Here is a 10433-nt window from a genome sequence, read left to right as displayed (position 1 = left end):
CCACTTTTCCTTCTAGAAGTAGCCAATGAAAAGCTAGAAAAATGCATTGGACACAGCTGCTGGAAAGTTCCTTTGTTCCTCTCCCTTCTTTTCTAAATAGAACATGGGTATGATGGCTGGAGCTTCAGCAGCCTTTTCTGTGGACCTTGAGGATAAGCACTAATTGCCAAGGATGGAGGAGTTAAACATACAATAGCCTGGGACACTGAAGTCATCGTGGCACCATCACACAGGCCCTGACCGTTCTATCGCTGGCAACCGCCACTAAGTGATATGCCTCACTTCGCCACAAAAACGAAACTCCCGTTCTCTCTACCACTCCAGGTCTCTATTCGTTGTAGGGAGCTAGTTGGACTCAAGGCCATCCTCCATGGCAGTCAAGCAGAACTTGGAACGAGAAACCCAAATTCAAAAACAAAGAGGTGGGATTCTCTACTCCCTCGTGGCCTTCCCGTGTCTCCCTTTGCCCAGGAGCCCTCGCTCAGTTGAAAACTGGGTTTAGGTTTTGCTGTCAATCAGTTTTCTGTCTTGTGCGGCCATGTAGATGCCACCAACTGACACCAGGAAGAGAGCAAGGGTGTCCAGAAGACAAAGCATTCTGTTTGGAGAAAGTTGCATTTAAGATGATTTAAGGATAGCAAGGTGAAGTGTCTTAGTCCTTCCGGGCTGCTATAACAAATACCATAAACTGGGTGGATTATAAACAAGAGAAGTTTATTTCTCAGAGTTCTGGAGACTAGGAAATCCAAAATCCAGATGTTGACAGATTCAGTGTCTGGTAAGAGCCCATTTCCTGGTTCATAGACCATGTCTTTTCACCCTGACCTCCCATAGCACAAAAGAGGGATCTCTCTAGGGCCTCCTTTATAAAGGAACTAATTCCATTCATGAGGGTTTAGCCTCTCAAAGGCCCCACCTTCTAATAGCATCACCCTGTGGATTAAGATCTCAACATCTGAATTTTAAAGAGACATAAACATTCAGTTCATGGCATGAAGATTTCCAGAAAGGAGTTGAATATGAATCTGAAGCTCAGGAGAAAGGTGTTGGCTGGAGGGCAGGTGGGTGTCTGGAACCATGAACATGGATGGGGTCACTGGGGAGAGTGTTGGAAGGAGAAGAGCAGGCAGTAGGCAGTGAAAGAACACTAGGGATGCCAACGTATAACACGTGGGCAGAGGAGCCCCCAAACGGTGACAGAGGAAGCCCAATTCAGTAAATGAATGAAAACGAGGAAAGAAACGTGTTGTGACGGGCTAGGGCGTCAAAAGATGCCAAGAAAGATTCCTTTAGCGAAACCTTCTTTAAAAGGTCCCCCCACCCAAAATCTTATTTAGATGCAAGCTGTCCTCCACGAGGACTGAGGTATGCTGTCACACAAAGGTTTTTCTGACTCGTAAGGCTTTCCTCAAGTCAAGGGGAAAAAAGTGAGGACCAGTGGAAATCTAAAGACAGGGCGGTGGAGTAGGAGAGACAGGGAGGAGGAGGGGAGGTAACAGACATGCTCTACCTCTAGCTTCCCACTGTAATTCTGTGAGGCAACAGATTGACCATTGTGCTAGTGTTCCGAGCTCAGTGGACCCTGTTTGCCACGTTCCAGGAGCCTGCTGTGTCAACCAGAAAGCCAAGGGTTCAGTTGTCAGAGTCCTTTCAGATGAAAAAGGTGAGAAAAGCAGGTTAAAGTGTAAGACAGAGTCTCTGAGGCTGTAGATGGCCATTATTTAAAAAGTCCTATCGGAGGCACCTGGGTGGCTCATTCGGTTGAGTGTCAGACTCTTGGTTTTGCCTCAGGTGATGATCTCACGGGTTCGTGGGTTCAGGCCCCACAGTGGGCTCTGGGCTGATGGTATGGAGCCTGCTTGGGAGGGTCTCTCTCCTTCACTCTCTGCCCCTCCCCCACTTGTGCTCTCTCTTTCAAAATAAATAAGTACACTTTTTTAAAAAATAAAAAGTAAAAACTCATAACTATCTGGTTCTTAAATTTGTAACAGAATAAATATTTAACTTGCATGGATATTTGTAAAAGATTATCCATTATTCTGGTGCAGTTGTGAGCCACTAGTCCCATCACTTAGTTTAAGAACTCTGTTTCAGTAAATAATTCGGACTCTTTGAAAACATATCCTTTAAATCAGCTAAGAGTATTTCCATATCCTTTACTAAAACCACTTCCATTGTTACAAAGGAAGCACATCCATGTGTAAAACATGTGATTTTGCCTGTTTTTCTTATATAATGTGCATTGTAAACACTAAATCTGTCAGGTGCTCGCTATTCATGCAGGTAGCAAGCTACTCTGTTGACGATTCTTTTGATTGCGAAAATCCTTTCTTTTGAATCAGATGAAATATTTGTTTATTGCTTTAGAGTTTTATTTGTTTGTGTATTTTCTCAATTTCGATTCCTAAGAGAACTAAAGCTATTTCTGTGAGAAGCTCAACAGTGAATGCCTATAAGATAAGAAATCAGATAAACTATCTTTCTGCTAACTGTCACATTGGGCTTTATTAATATATAGCATGTGTGCAAGGAGGTCTCTGTAAATTCCACTACCTCCAAGATGCATGGAATGTATACTGAAGGCCTTGCCATTGTGTTCTAACAACTGTGTCTAGTTTTAAAGATTCATTTTCAAACACTAAGATCCTTGGTCATTATAATTGCATTCCATATCTCTGAAGAATGCCAGATTCATAATAGAATAGGGGACGTGTGTCTAGAGGCATGCTCTAAAACAACAACGGAAGAAAGCCCAGAAACAATGTCCTTTTCACGTTGCTTACAAAGCCTAACTGCTCTGTAATCAGGAGCACTGCGAACTTGTAAGAGGAATTGAAACATTGACTGGGTACCTAGAAACTAAAAAGGCCATGAAGGAAGGCTGGCTTGTCAAATGGGATTTCCCTTTTCCATCTAGGGAACATTTATAATTTTTCCTTGTCCAGATAACACAAAGGCCCTCTGCTTTTCTTCATACATATATTCTGCATTTAGAGGAAAATTACCTCACCCTTTAGAATGTCTCCCTTTATGTTGTAAATCACCGTGACTGAAGAGGAGTCCTCATCCCCTTTGCATGCCTGAGACCAGATTTTATCAGGAAATGTTTCATCACATTCTTTTCCTGTCATTAGAGTCAGTTATCACGTATATTTATGCATTCCTTTGTCTGAAAGTGTGGTTTGGGTCTGAAAAGAGCCTGTACAGAAGGGCATTTTTAATTAGACAGCCTTGCGTCTCCTGACTCATAAATGGCTAAATAAAAATTATATAGACCTATACTGGACAAGCTCATAAAAGCAAGTCTCTGCTGCTTAGCCATGCTTAGCTCATTGAGCTGATGAGCGGTCAGCTGTACTCCTTTCCACCTCACACATCACCAGCCAAACATCCAGCCAGACTCCGATCCCACAGATTATTACTGGTAATGATGTTTAAGGCAAAATTGTTTGAGCATAGCACCCTGAGCTTCTAATTTGGCAGTTAGAGCAATCTTGTCGTGACGTGTAAACTTTGCACTTAATAGGCAAGGTATTTAACACATGAATTATGTGTAGGGCTAAATGCCACGTCGCAGATTTAATGCCTCGAGTTGTGTCCGGTCTACGATCGGAAATGAGCATTCCTAAATGTTCGGCCAAAAGACAAAAAAAAAAAAAAAAAAATTGCTCTTCCCTAGAATCCAGGTAAAGAAGCCTGGCAGATTTCAAAGCCTATACGGTGTTTTCAGAGAGTTGTTTTATTCTTTTAAGGTGAAAAAAAACCCCAAAAAACAAAAAACTCTCTTTCTTTAAGAGGTATCCAGAACCTTTTGAGAGAGGGTCCAGTTACTAATATTGAAACTGAAAATGCCCAAACCTTGCCCTGGCGGCTGGGGGGTTGGCATCCAGCGGTCACCCTGCACGGTGGGGGCTCCACCCACCAGACAGACCCACTGCCTTTCAAGCAGCAGTTGAGGACATGAAAGGGCAGGAGCTAGGCACAGGTGGCCAGGCCGTGAGGGGCAAGTAGTCGCTGCGGCTACACCTGCTTTCAAAGGCAACAGCTTTGTCCGGTGTCCTGTGATGTCGATCTCGGCAGTGCAAGCCACGGTGTTTGTGCCTAGCACCGGCAGTTGTGAGAAGGAAAAACTTCTCCACCAATCTAGGTCTGACTTGGGGTGGGTGGGGGAACTGGCAATAGATAGATTAAAGGGAGAAAAACATATTCTGCTGGCAGGTGGGAGTATCCTACAGAGCATAGCCCCAGGAGCAGCTAGGGGTAAGGGTTTTTATATGGGCTCCAGAAAGCAGGAGGGCATCAACTATAAGTTCCACAGGTATCTTGGACTATCTAGAATAATGAGTAAAATATCTCTGTTGATTCAAACAAATGGCAAATTTTATAAGTAAAAAACAATTACCCTGTTAACTTACTTAGTTTTCTCTATCGTGAGTCACTTGGAGATTCTGTTTCTTACTATCATGCATCCTGGTGGTTCCTCTGCTACTGTTTCTTTGCATTTCACAGACTGTACTCAGTGATGCTGCACGAAATGCAGTTAATTCCCTGTCTCCGTGTCAGTTCACTGCCCCAGAGCCGCTTAGAAAAATGTTCTTTCATCTATATTCTTACCTTCCAGGATCTGTTGGTAATATTAATACAGCATTTTTGAATTTGGGGATTCTCATTTGTGATGGGTTTGACTTCTTACTGTCAGTTCTAGATCAACTATCTGTAGATAGTTCTGTAGACTTAGTTGCAAGTTGACTGCATTGCTATTCAGTGTCTAAGAGCATCCTGGTAGTTGTGCTGACTTATTACTAATATCGTCATTGCGGTCTTTTTAGCGGACCGTCTGAGCATGTGTTATTAGGCAGCAGAATTGAGACAGGTGCATTAGCAACAAAAGCCTTAAGTGTGCTAAAGATTTTATCTGATACTCGTGTCTCAGTACCGTGTTAACCTTGCAAAATGGCACAATTTCTCTCACGTAGTTTTCTAAATGCGTTTCCGTAGCGTCTGAATGTGGCCCTTACTGCCAACTGAATGACTGTCGAGGATGTCTGAGAATGCGGCTTTGTGTGAGAAGAGCTTCTTCGAGGAGTAGAGGAAGTACAGTTTGAAATCGGCTACCAGGTTTCTAATTGCCTCCTTGCATAATGCAAGCTGAATAGACTGAAAAAGCCTTGAGTGTGTTTTTAAAATATCTAAAACATCTCTAAAGCCCAGGCCTGCAGGTTTTGTGCTCGGTCTTGCAGCCCTTCTTTCTGTTGGGTGCCGTTCTGCAATGTACCCAGGAGCTTCCCTGGAGGCCTTCAGAGTAGCCCGCCTTCCCGTGCACGCAGGGAGGACAGCAACCCGTTTGATTACATCTGATCTGCCATGCCATCGGCTCGCTGACCAAACCAACAAACTGCCTAGAATTCCGGCAGACACTGGAAATGCGCATCTCACATAAATTAGCTTGAGCAAAGAGACTTCTTGGTAAGATGCCTGGAATTGTTGGTACCATGACGTTTGTCTTTTTTTTGTTGAAAGCAGATGTTCACCACGGCACCCTTTCACAGTGTGCTGCGAAGCCAGCTTGCCTGACACCAGAGAGCATAATCTTTGTGGTTCCACTTTCTGGGCATATTAGTCTTGATTCTATAACAAATAACTTTCCCAAACTTCTCATTATTATTCCCTTCTCTCTTCTGGGGAAATGCATTCTTCTTTTCTCCTTCTCCCCCCACGTAAGATGTATTCTTTCCCCACATGCTTTTCCTTAGTTACGTGAACTGTGTAATTGATTGTGATAATTACGGTGAGCCTCATTTATACTCCTAAAGCCACTCCTATTTTCCTGGCCTTTCAGCTATGATTTTAAAGTTACTTCCCATAGGAAAATGTAAAATTCTTTAATGTATTCTCTGATTTATAGTTGAATATATCGCATACATGAATATCAAAAACTGCCTCACATTATACTCGAGGAATCACAATGGCTAGTTTCTAAGCAAAATATTTTCGGCAACTCGAGATTTATGTTAACTGTATACAAGTACGTGAGTCTTCTTTAACCAAGCAAGAAGAATTCATAAAATAACAGAGCTGGATTTTAGAAATTCTCTAAATAATGATTTTCAAATTAAAGTCCTGCAAGTACAAGGAATGCTGTGGCAGTTTCTCTGCAGGAAAGGGCTCAGACCAGGGCTCAGACTCAGACACACACACACACACACACACACACACACACACACACACACACTGTGCATGCACATCCATGTGCACGCATACACACATATGGCACACTCACACACACTCTCCACACACATACGTCACACATACACTCTGACTTCAAGTAGAGCAGTCTGCTGCTGCTGGGTTTTTACCTATAACATCTATATAAATGGTTCGCCAGCTGTAGGCATCAGCATAAAAGATCTGATTATTGGGGTACAGTCTCCTCATTGTTCCAAAAAGATAAGTGCCAAATGGCTTAAGTGGTTTAACCAAGGCATTGGTTTTCTGTCTCTTGGTCAAATAATGTCTTCACTCACCTTGCTTTCTTCTTGTATTCTTCTTACTTGTTTATAAAATACAGGACCATTAAGGGTTTTTTTTTTTTTAATTTAAAGTTACTTTAAGTATTTAAGTAGTTAATTCATAAATAGAGGCAGTTTTAGTTTTATGACATAACCAGAGAGCTCTTTGTCACTTCCCTTAAGCACCTAAAACTATCAATATGAACCATAGGAACTAAAAAGGCATAGTTATGTATCCTAGTGTTGACCTCACCAAAATTACAATGCCTTTCTCTCATTTAATATACAGATCAGAAAACTATGAAATACAGGACAAAGAAAAGATGATATGCAAAAACAGCAAGGTTTCATTCTACTTTTCAAAACAATTTACTGTGCTTCTTTGGCCATTATGCAGAGTTTATCCACATGCTCCTGGAGTCAGTTAATAAAATATATTTGACAGTCCTAAGAAAGGGCAAGTATTTATGGTATGCGCTTAAGAAGGTTTTTTGGAGCTGTTAAAGATAGCACCAAAAAAGGATCAGAAATCCCGCTCTTCTATCTAAAAGGATAGGTTTATCTAACATAAATAATTTCAAGAGTGGGTTTTCCTTGACATTTTAACGTAAGAAACTTACAGTAAGAAGATGGCTCTGAAGTTCCCCAAGGATATTAATGTGATTCGACTTCAGTCAGGTGTCTGTTGTGACTTCACACAAACCATTTTTTTCTGTTTTCTTTATTTAAAGAGCAATATTGGGGCGCCTGGATGGCTCAGTCAATTGAGCGTCCGACTTCGGTTCAGGTCATGATCTCGCGGTCCATGAGTTCGAGCCCTGCGTCAGGCTCTGTGCTGACAGCTCAGAGCCTGGAGCCTGCTTCAGATTCTGTGTCTCCCTTTCTCTCTGACCCTCCCCTGTTCATGCTCTGTCTCTCTCTGTCTCAAAAATCAATAAACGTTAAAAAAAAAAATAAAGAGCAATATTAACTAGTCTCACAAGATTTCTATGAACAAAAAACTATTACGGTAGCAGAAATCTTATAAAATAAGATGCAAAAGAATGCTATTTAACTGTGAAATTTGAATCATGACAACCACATTCATGGGTGACGATGACCAAATAAAGAAACAGTATTTAACTAAAGAAAAGCGAGAGAGAAACCTGCATCCTCTACATTTTGAGAATGGTTTTTCCAGAATAAGCAGTATGGACTTATATGTACACCCTCACACACATATGTACACGTAAATTTTATACATATATATACACATATACATATATGTACACACGCACACACAGGAACTTTGGAGCCAGACATGAGTTTCAAACTTAGTTCCACCACTTACAGTCTACAGGACGTTTATCAAGTTGTTGAACTTCTTTCACCCAGTTTTCTTTTTAAATGAAGTGTGTACAATTTAATAGTTGTAAGTGTTAAATACAACTGGATGAGAAACTTTAGATAATGCAACTGGCACGTAGTAAACACACTGTTTTCCTAAACACACCAGAAAAAAAAGACAAAAAACGGAAGAAGACTTATATGTTAGTAAGTTTCAGGATCCTTCAAAAGCACTTGTTCTGTGATTGCAGCCAGCTTCTCCACATGTCTTACAGCAAGCTTAGCACTCTCAGAGACATGGTGATATTTTGATACAAATCTTGACTTTAATATAATTGTTTTTCCAGTATGTGTTTTGACTTAGTACAGACTCATAAAAATGGATTGAATGAAAATCAGGCAAAACAATTTACCTGGAGGCAGATCTCCAAGAAGACTATGTTTGAACAAACTGCAATTCTCAATATATATTTGTAATATCATGAGTAAATGAATCTGATGGCATGAGTAGTTTCCTATGAATCAAAGTTAAACAGAGAAACATCATGGTTTATGACACGTTTAATGTTATTATTGTTACTATGGTCTCTTAAAATCTACCCACTCTGATCAATTCTCTGTCCAATCTTCCCTTAAAGTATGATCTTCTCTCCTGAGGCAGTGACTGCTTTCTTCCTATGCTAGATTTTTCTTTTTTTGCTTCTGTGTGTTTACACTATTTTGACATTAAAAACCTGTACTTCCTAAAGGACATTAAATCATCCCCAAATCTTCTAGGGCTGTGTGGAATGGATAAACTTAACTGGGAATAATGAAATCATTCATTTGATTTGGGTAAATGTTAAAGATTTGGAACCCTTCTGTCATTAAAATCCCATTTGCAGGCCACATTGAAAAATGCTACATAAAGCCAGGGCTAAAGGGCCTGGACTTTTGTCTCTCTGTTCCCACCCCATTCATATTCATCTCCTTCCCCATCAACTACCACGGTCCCCACCAAGGTGGCCCTGAGGGTTCCACAGAGCACCATTCGAAACTGTAGATCACTGTGAAAATGGCCTCTTTATAATCTGTCTGGGAAAAGGATGACTTCTGTTTTCTGGCAGCAGAAAGAATTCTGCATAAAGAGTAATTGCTGAGCTCACAAGAGGTGAAAGAAATCTCCAAGAGGTTCCCCAAACCCCTCAAAGTGGAAGGAAACTGGAGCGGTCAGTGAGGGGCCGAGAGAAGAGCAGTGTTAACCTGCCTGCAGGTGCCCGGTTCATCTCTGTGGCCAGGATGAGGCTTAGACCGGCATGGCAGCAAGGTAGGGAGGCTGAAGCCCGGACTGATGGAACCACGGGACTTGGCAGGGTCTAGATAATATTAAACTGAGAGAGAGAGAGAGAGAGAGAGAGAAACATACCTTGTACATTTTGAGGATGTGTTTTCTAAAGAAGTTAGAATGTATAGTGCCCCCTGAATCTTACTAACAGCAAATGCAAATCCTCTCAGGAGAAACTTTAGATAATGCATCTGGCACTTAGTAAACAGGCCAAAAAAAAGTTACATGATACGTTAGTAAGTTTCAGATTTTGCAAAAGAACACGTTCTATAATCGCAGCAAGCTTCTCCATATGTCTTACAGCAAGTTTAACTGTCAGTTAAATTCTCTTAACTCCCAGGTTACCCTGGAGTAAAATCGACAGCATGAATGTACAATGAAAGATCAGCATACACACGTGGGGAAAAAAATCACCTTGAAGTCAGCAGAAACAGCCAATTTAGACCTTTAAAGTCTTCAGGTATGGGAGTATTAGAATTCTTTCCACTTGTTTTGAATTATTGAGCAAGACCAAAATTACCAGGCATGTTGGAAAAGTGCTCCAGAAGGAATTATAGAAATAAAAAAATTAAAAAATATCAAATTAAAAGCTCATTTGACAGATTAAATAGAAAACAGATATAGATGAGTTGAGATCAGTGGACTAGGGGTGAAAAAAGCTTATGAATCAAGAAGAATGCAGACAAGTGAGTCTCAGAGATGGAAGACACAAAAAGAGGTTAAGACATAGGAAGCGTAGAAGGAAGTCTGTATGTGTCTAACTGGATCGTTTGAATGAGGAACTAAAAAGGATGGAAAAGAACAATGTGTAAGATAAATATCATGGAAACTCGCAATCCACAAAACAGAACACAGTGTTTGCCTACCAAAGTAAATTAAAAAGAAGCCAGCACCTAGAGACCATGAACCATCAAGGATAAAAGCATGAAGAAATTTCAAGTGAGAATTGTGTACTAGCAAAATTGCTTTTTAAGAACAAAGGTGATATATAAAAAAAAACTTATAAATTAATAAGAAAAAAATTAAAAGTGAGCAAAACATGTGAGCAGGCAGTTCACAAAAGAATTTCCAAATGGCCGTTAAGAATACAAAAGATGTTCATCAATCTTTTGTTACTAGGAGAATGCAAATTAAAACTACACCGAAATCCCACCACATCCATATCAGAACGGCATATTAAAAAGATAAATAGTGCCAAGTGTTGGCAAGAGTAAGAAGGTGACTTAAACTTATTTATTTTTATTTTTTTTATTTTTGAGAGACAGAGACAGAGC

The 10433-nt window shown here is 40.6% G+C and overlaps 1 long non-coding RNA gene across 1 annotated transcript in view; it reads left to right on the top strand.

Annotated features, from left to right (window-relative positions):
- The first annotated feature begins 1076 nt into the window (after positions 1 to 1076).
- The window catches only part of LOC113604704 (uncharacterized), a 133670-nt gene continuing 124313 nt past the window's right edge, over positions 1077 to 10433 (top strand). The window contains exon 1 of the long non-coding RNA XR_003426732.2: positions 1077 to 1663. This is a non-coding gene — a long non-coding RNA (uncharacterized LOC113604704). The remainder of the gene's footprint in view (positions 1664 to 10433) is intronic.

This window comes from Acinonyx jubatus, chromosome B1, assembly GCF_027475565.1.
Source record: "Acinonyx jubatus isolate Ajub_Pintada_27869175 chromosome B1, VMU_Ajub_asm_v1.0, whole genome shotgun sequence".
Lineage (NCBI taxonomy): Eukaryota > Metazoa > Chordata > Mammalia > Carnivora > Felidae > Acinonyx > Acinonyx jubatus.
Note: the sequence above shows the minus strand (reverse complement) of the source record. Positions and strands in the feature narration are given on the sequence as shown.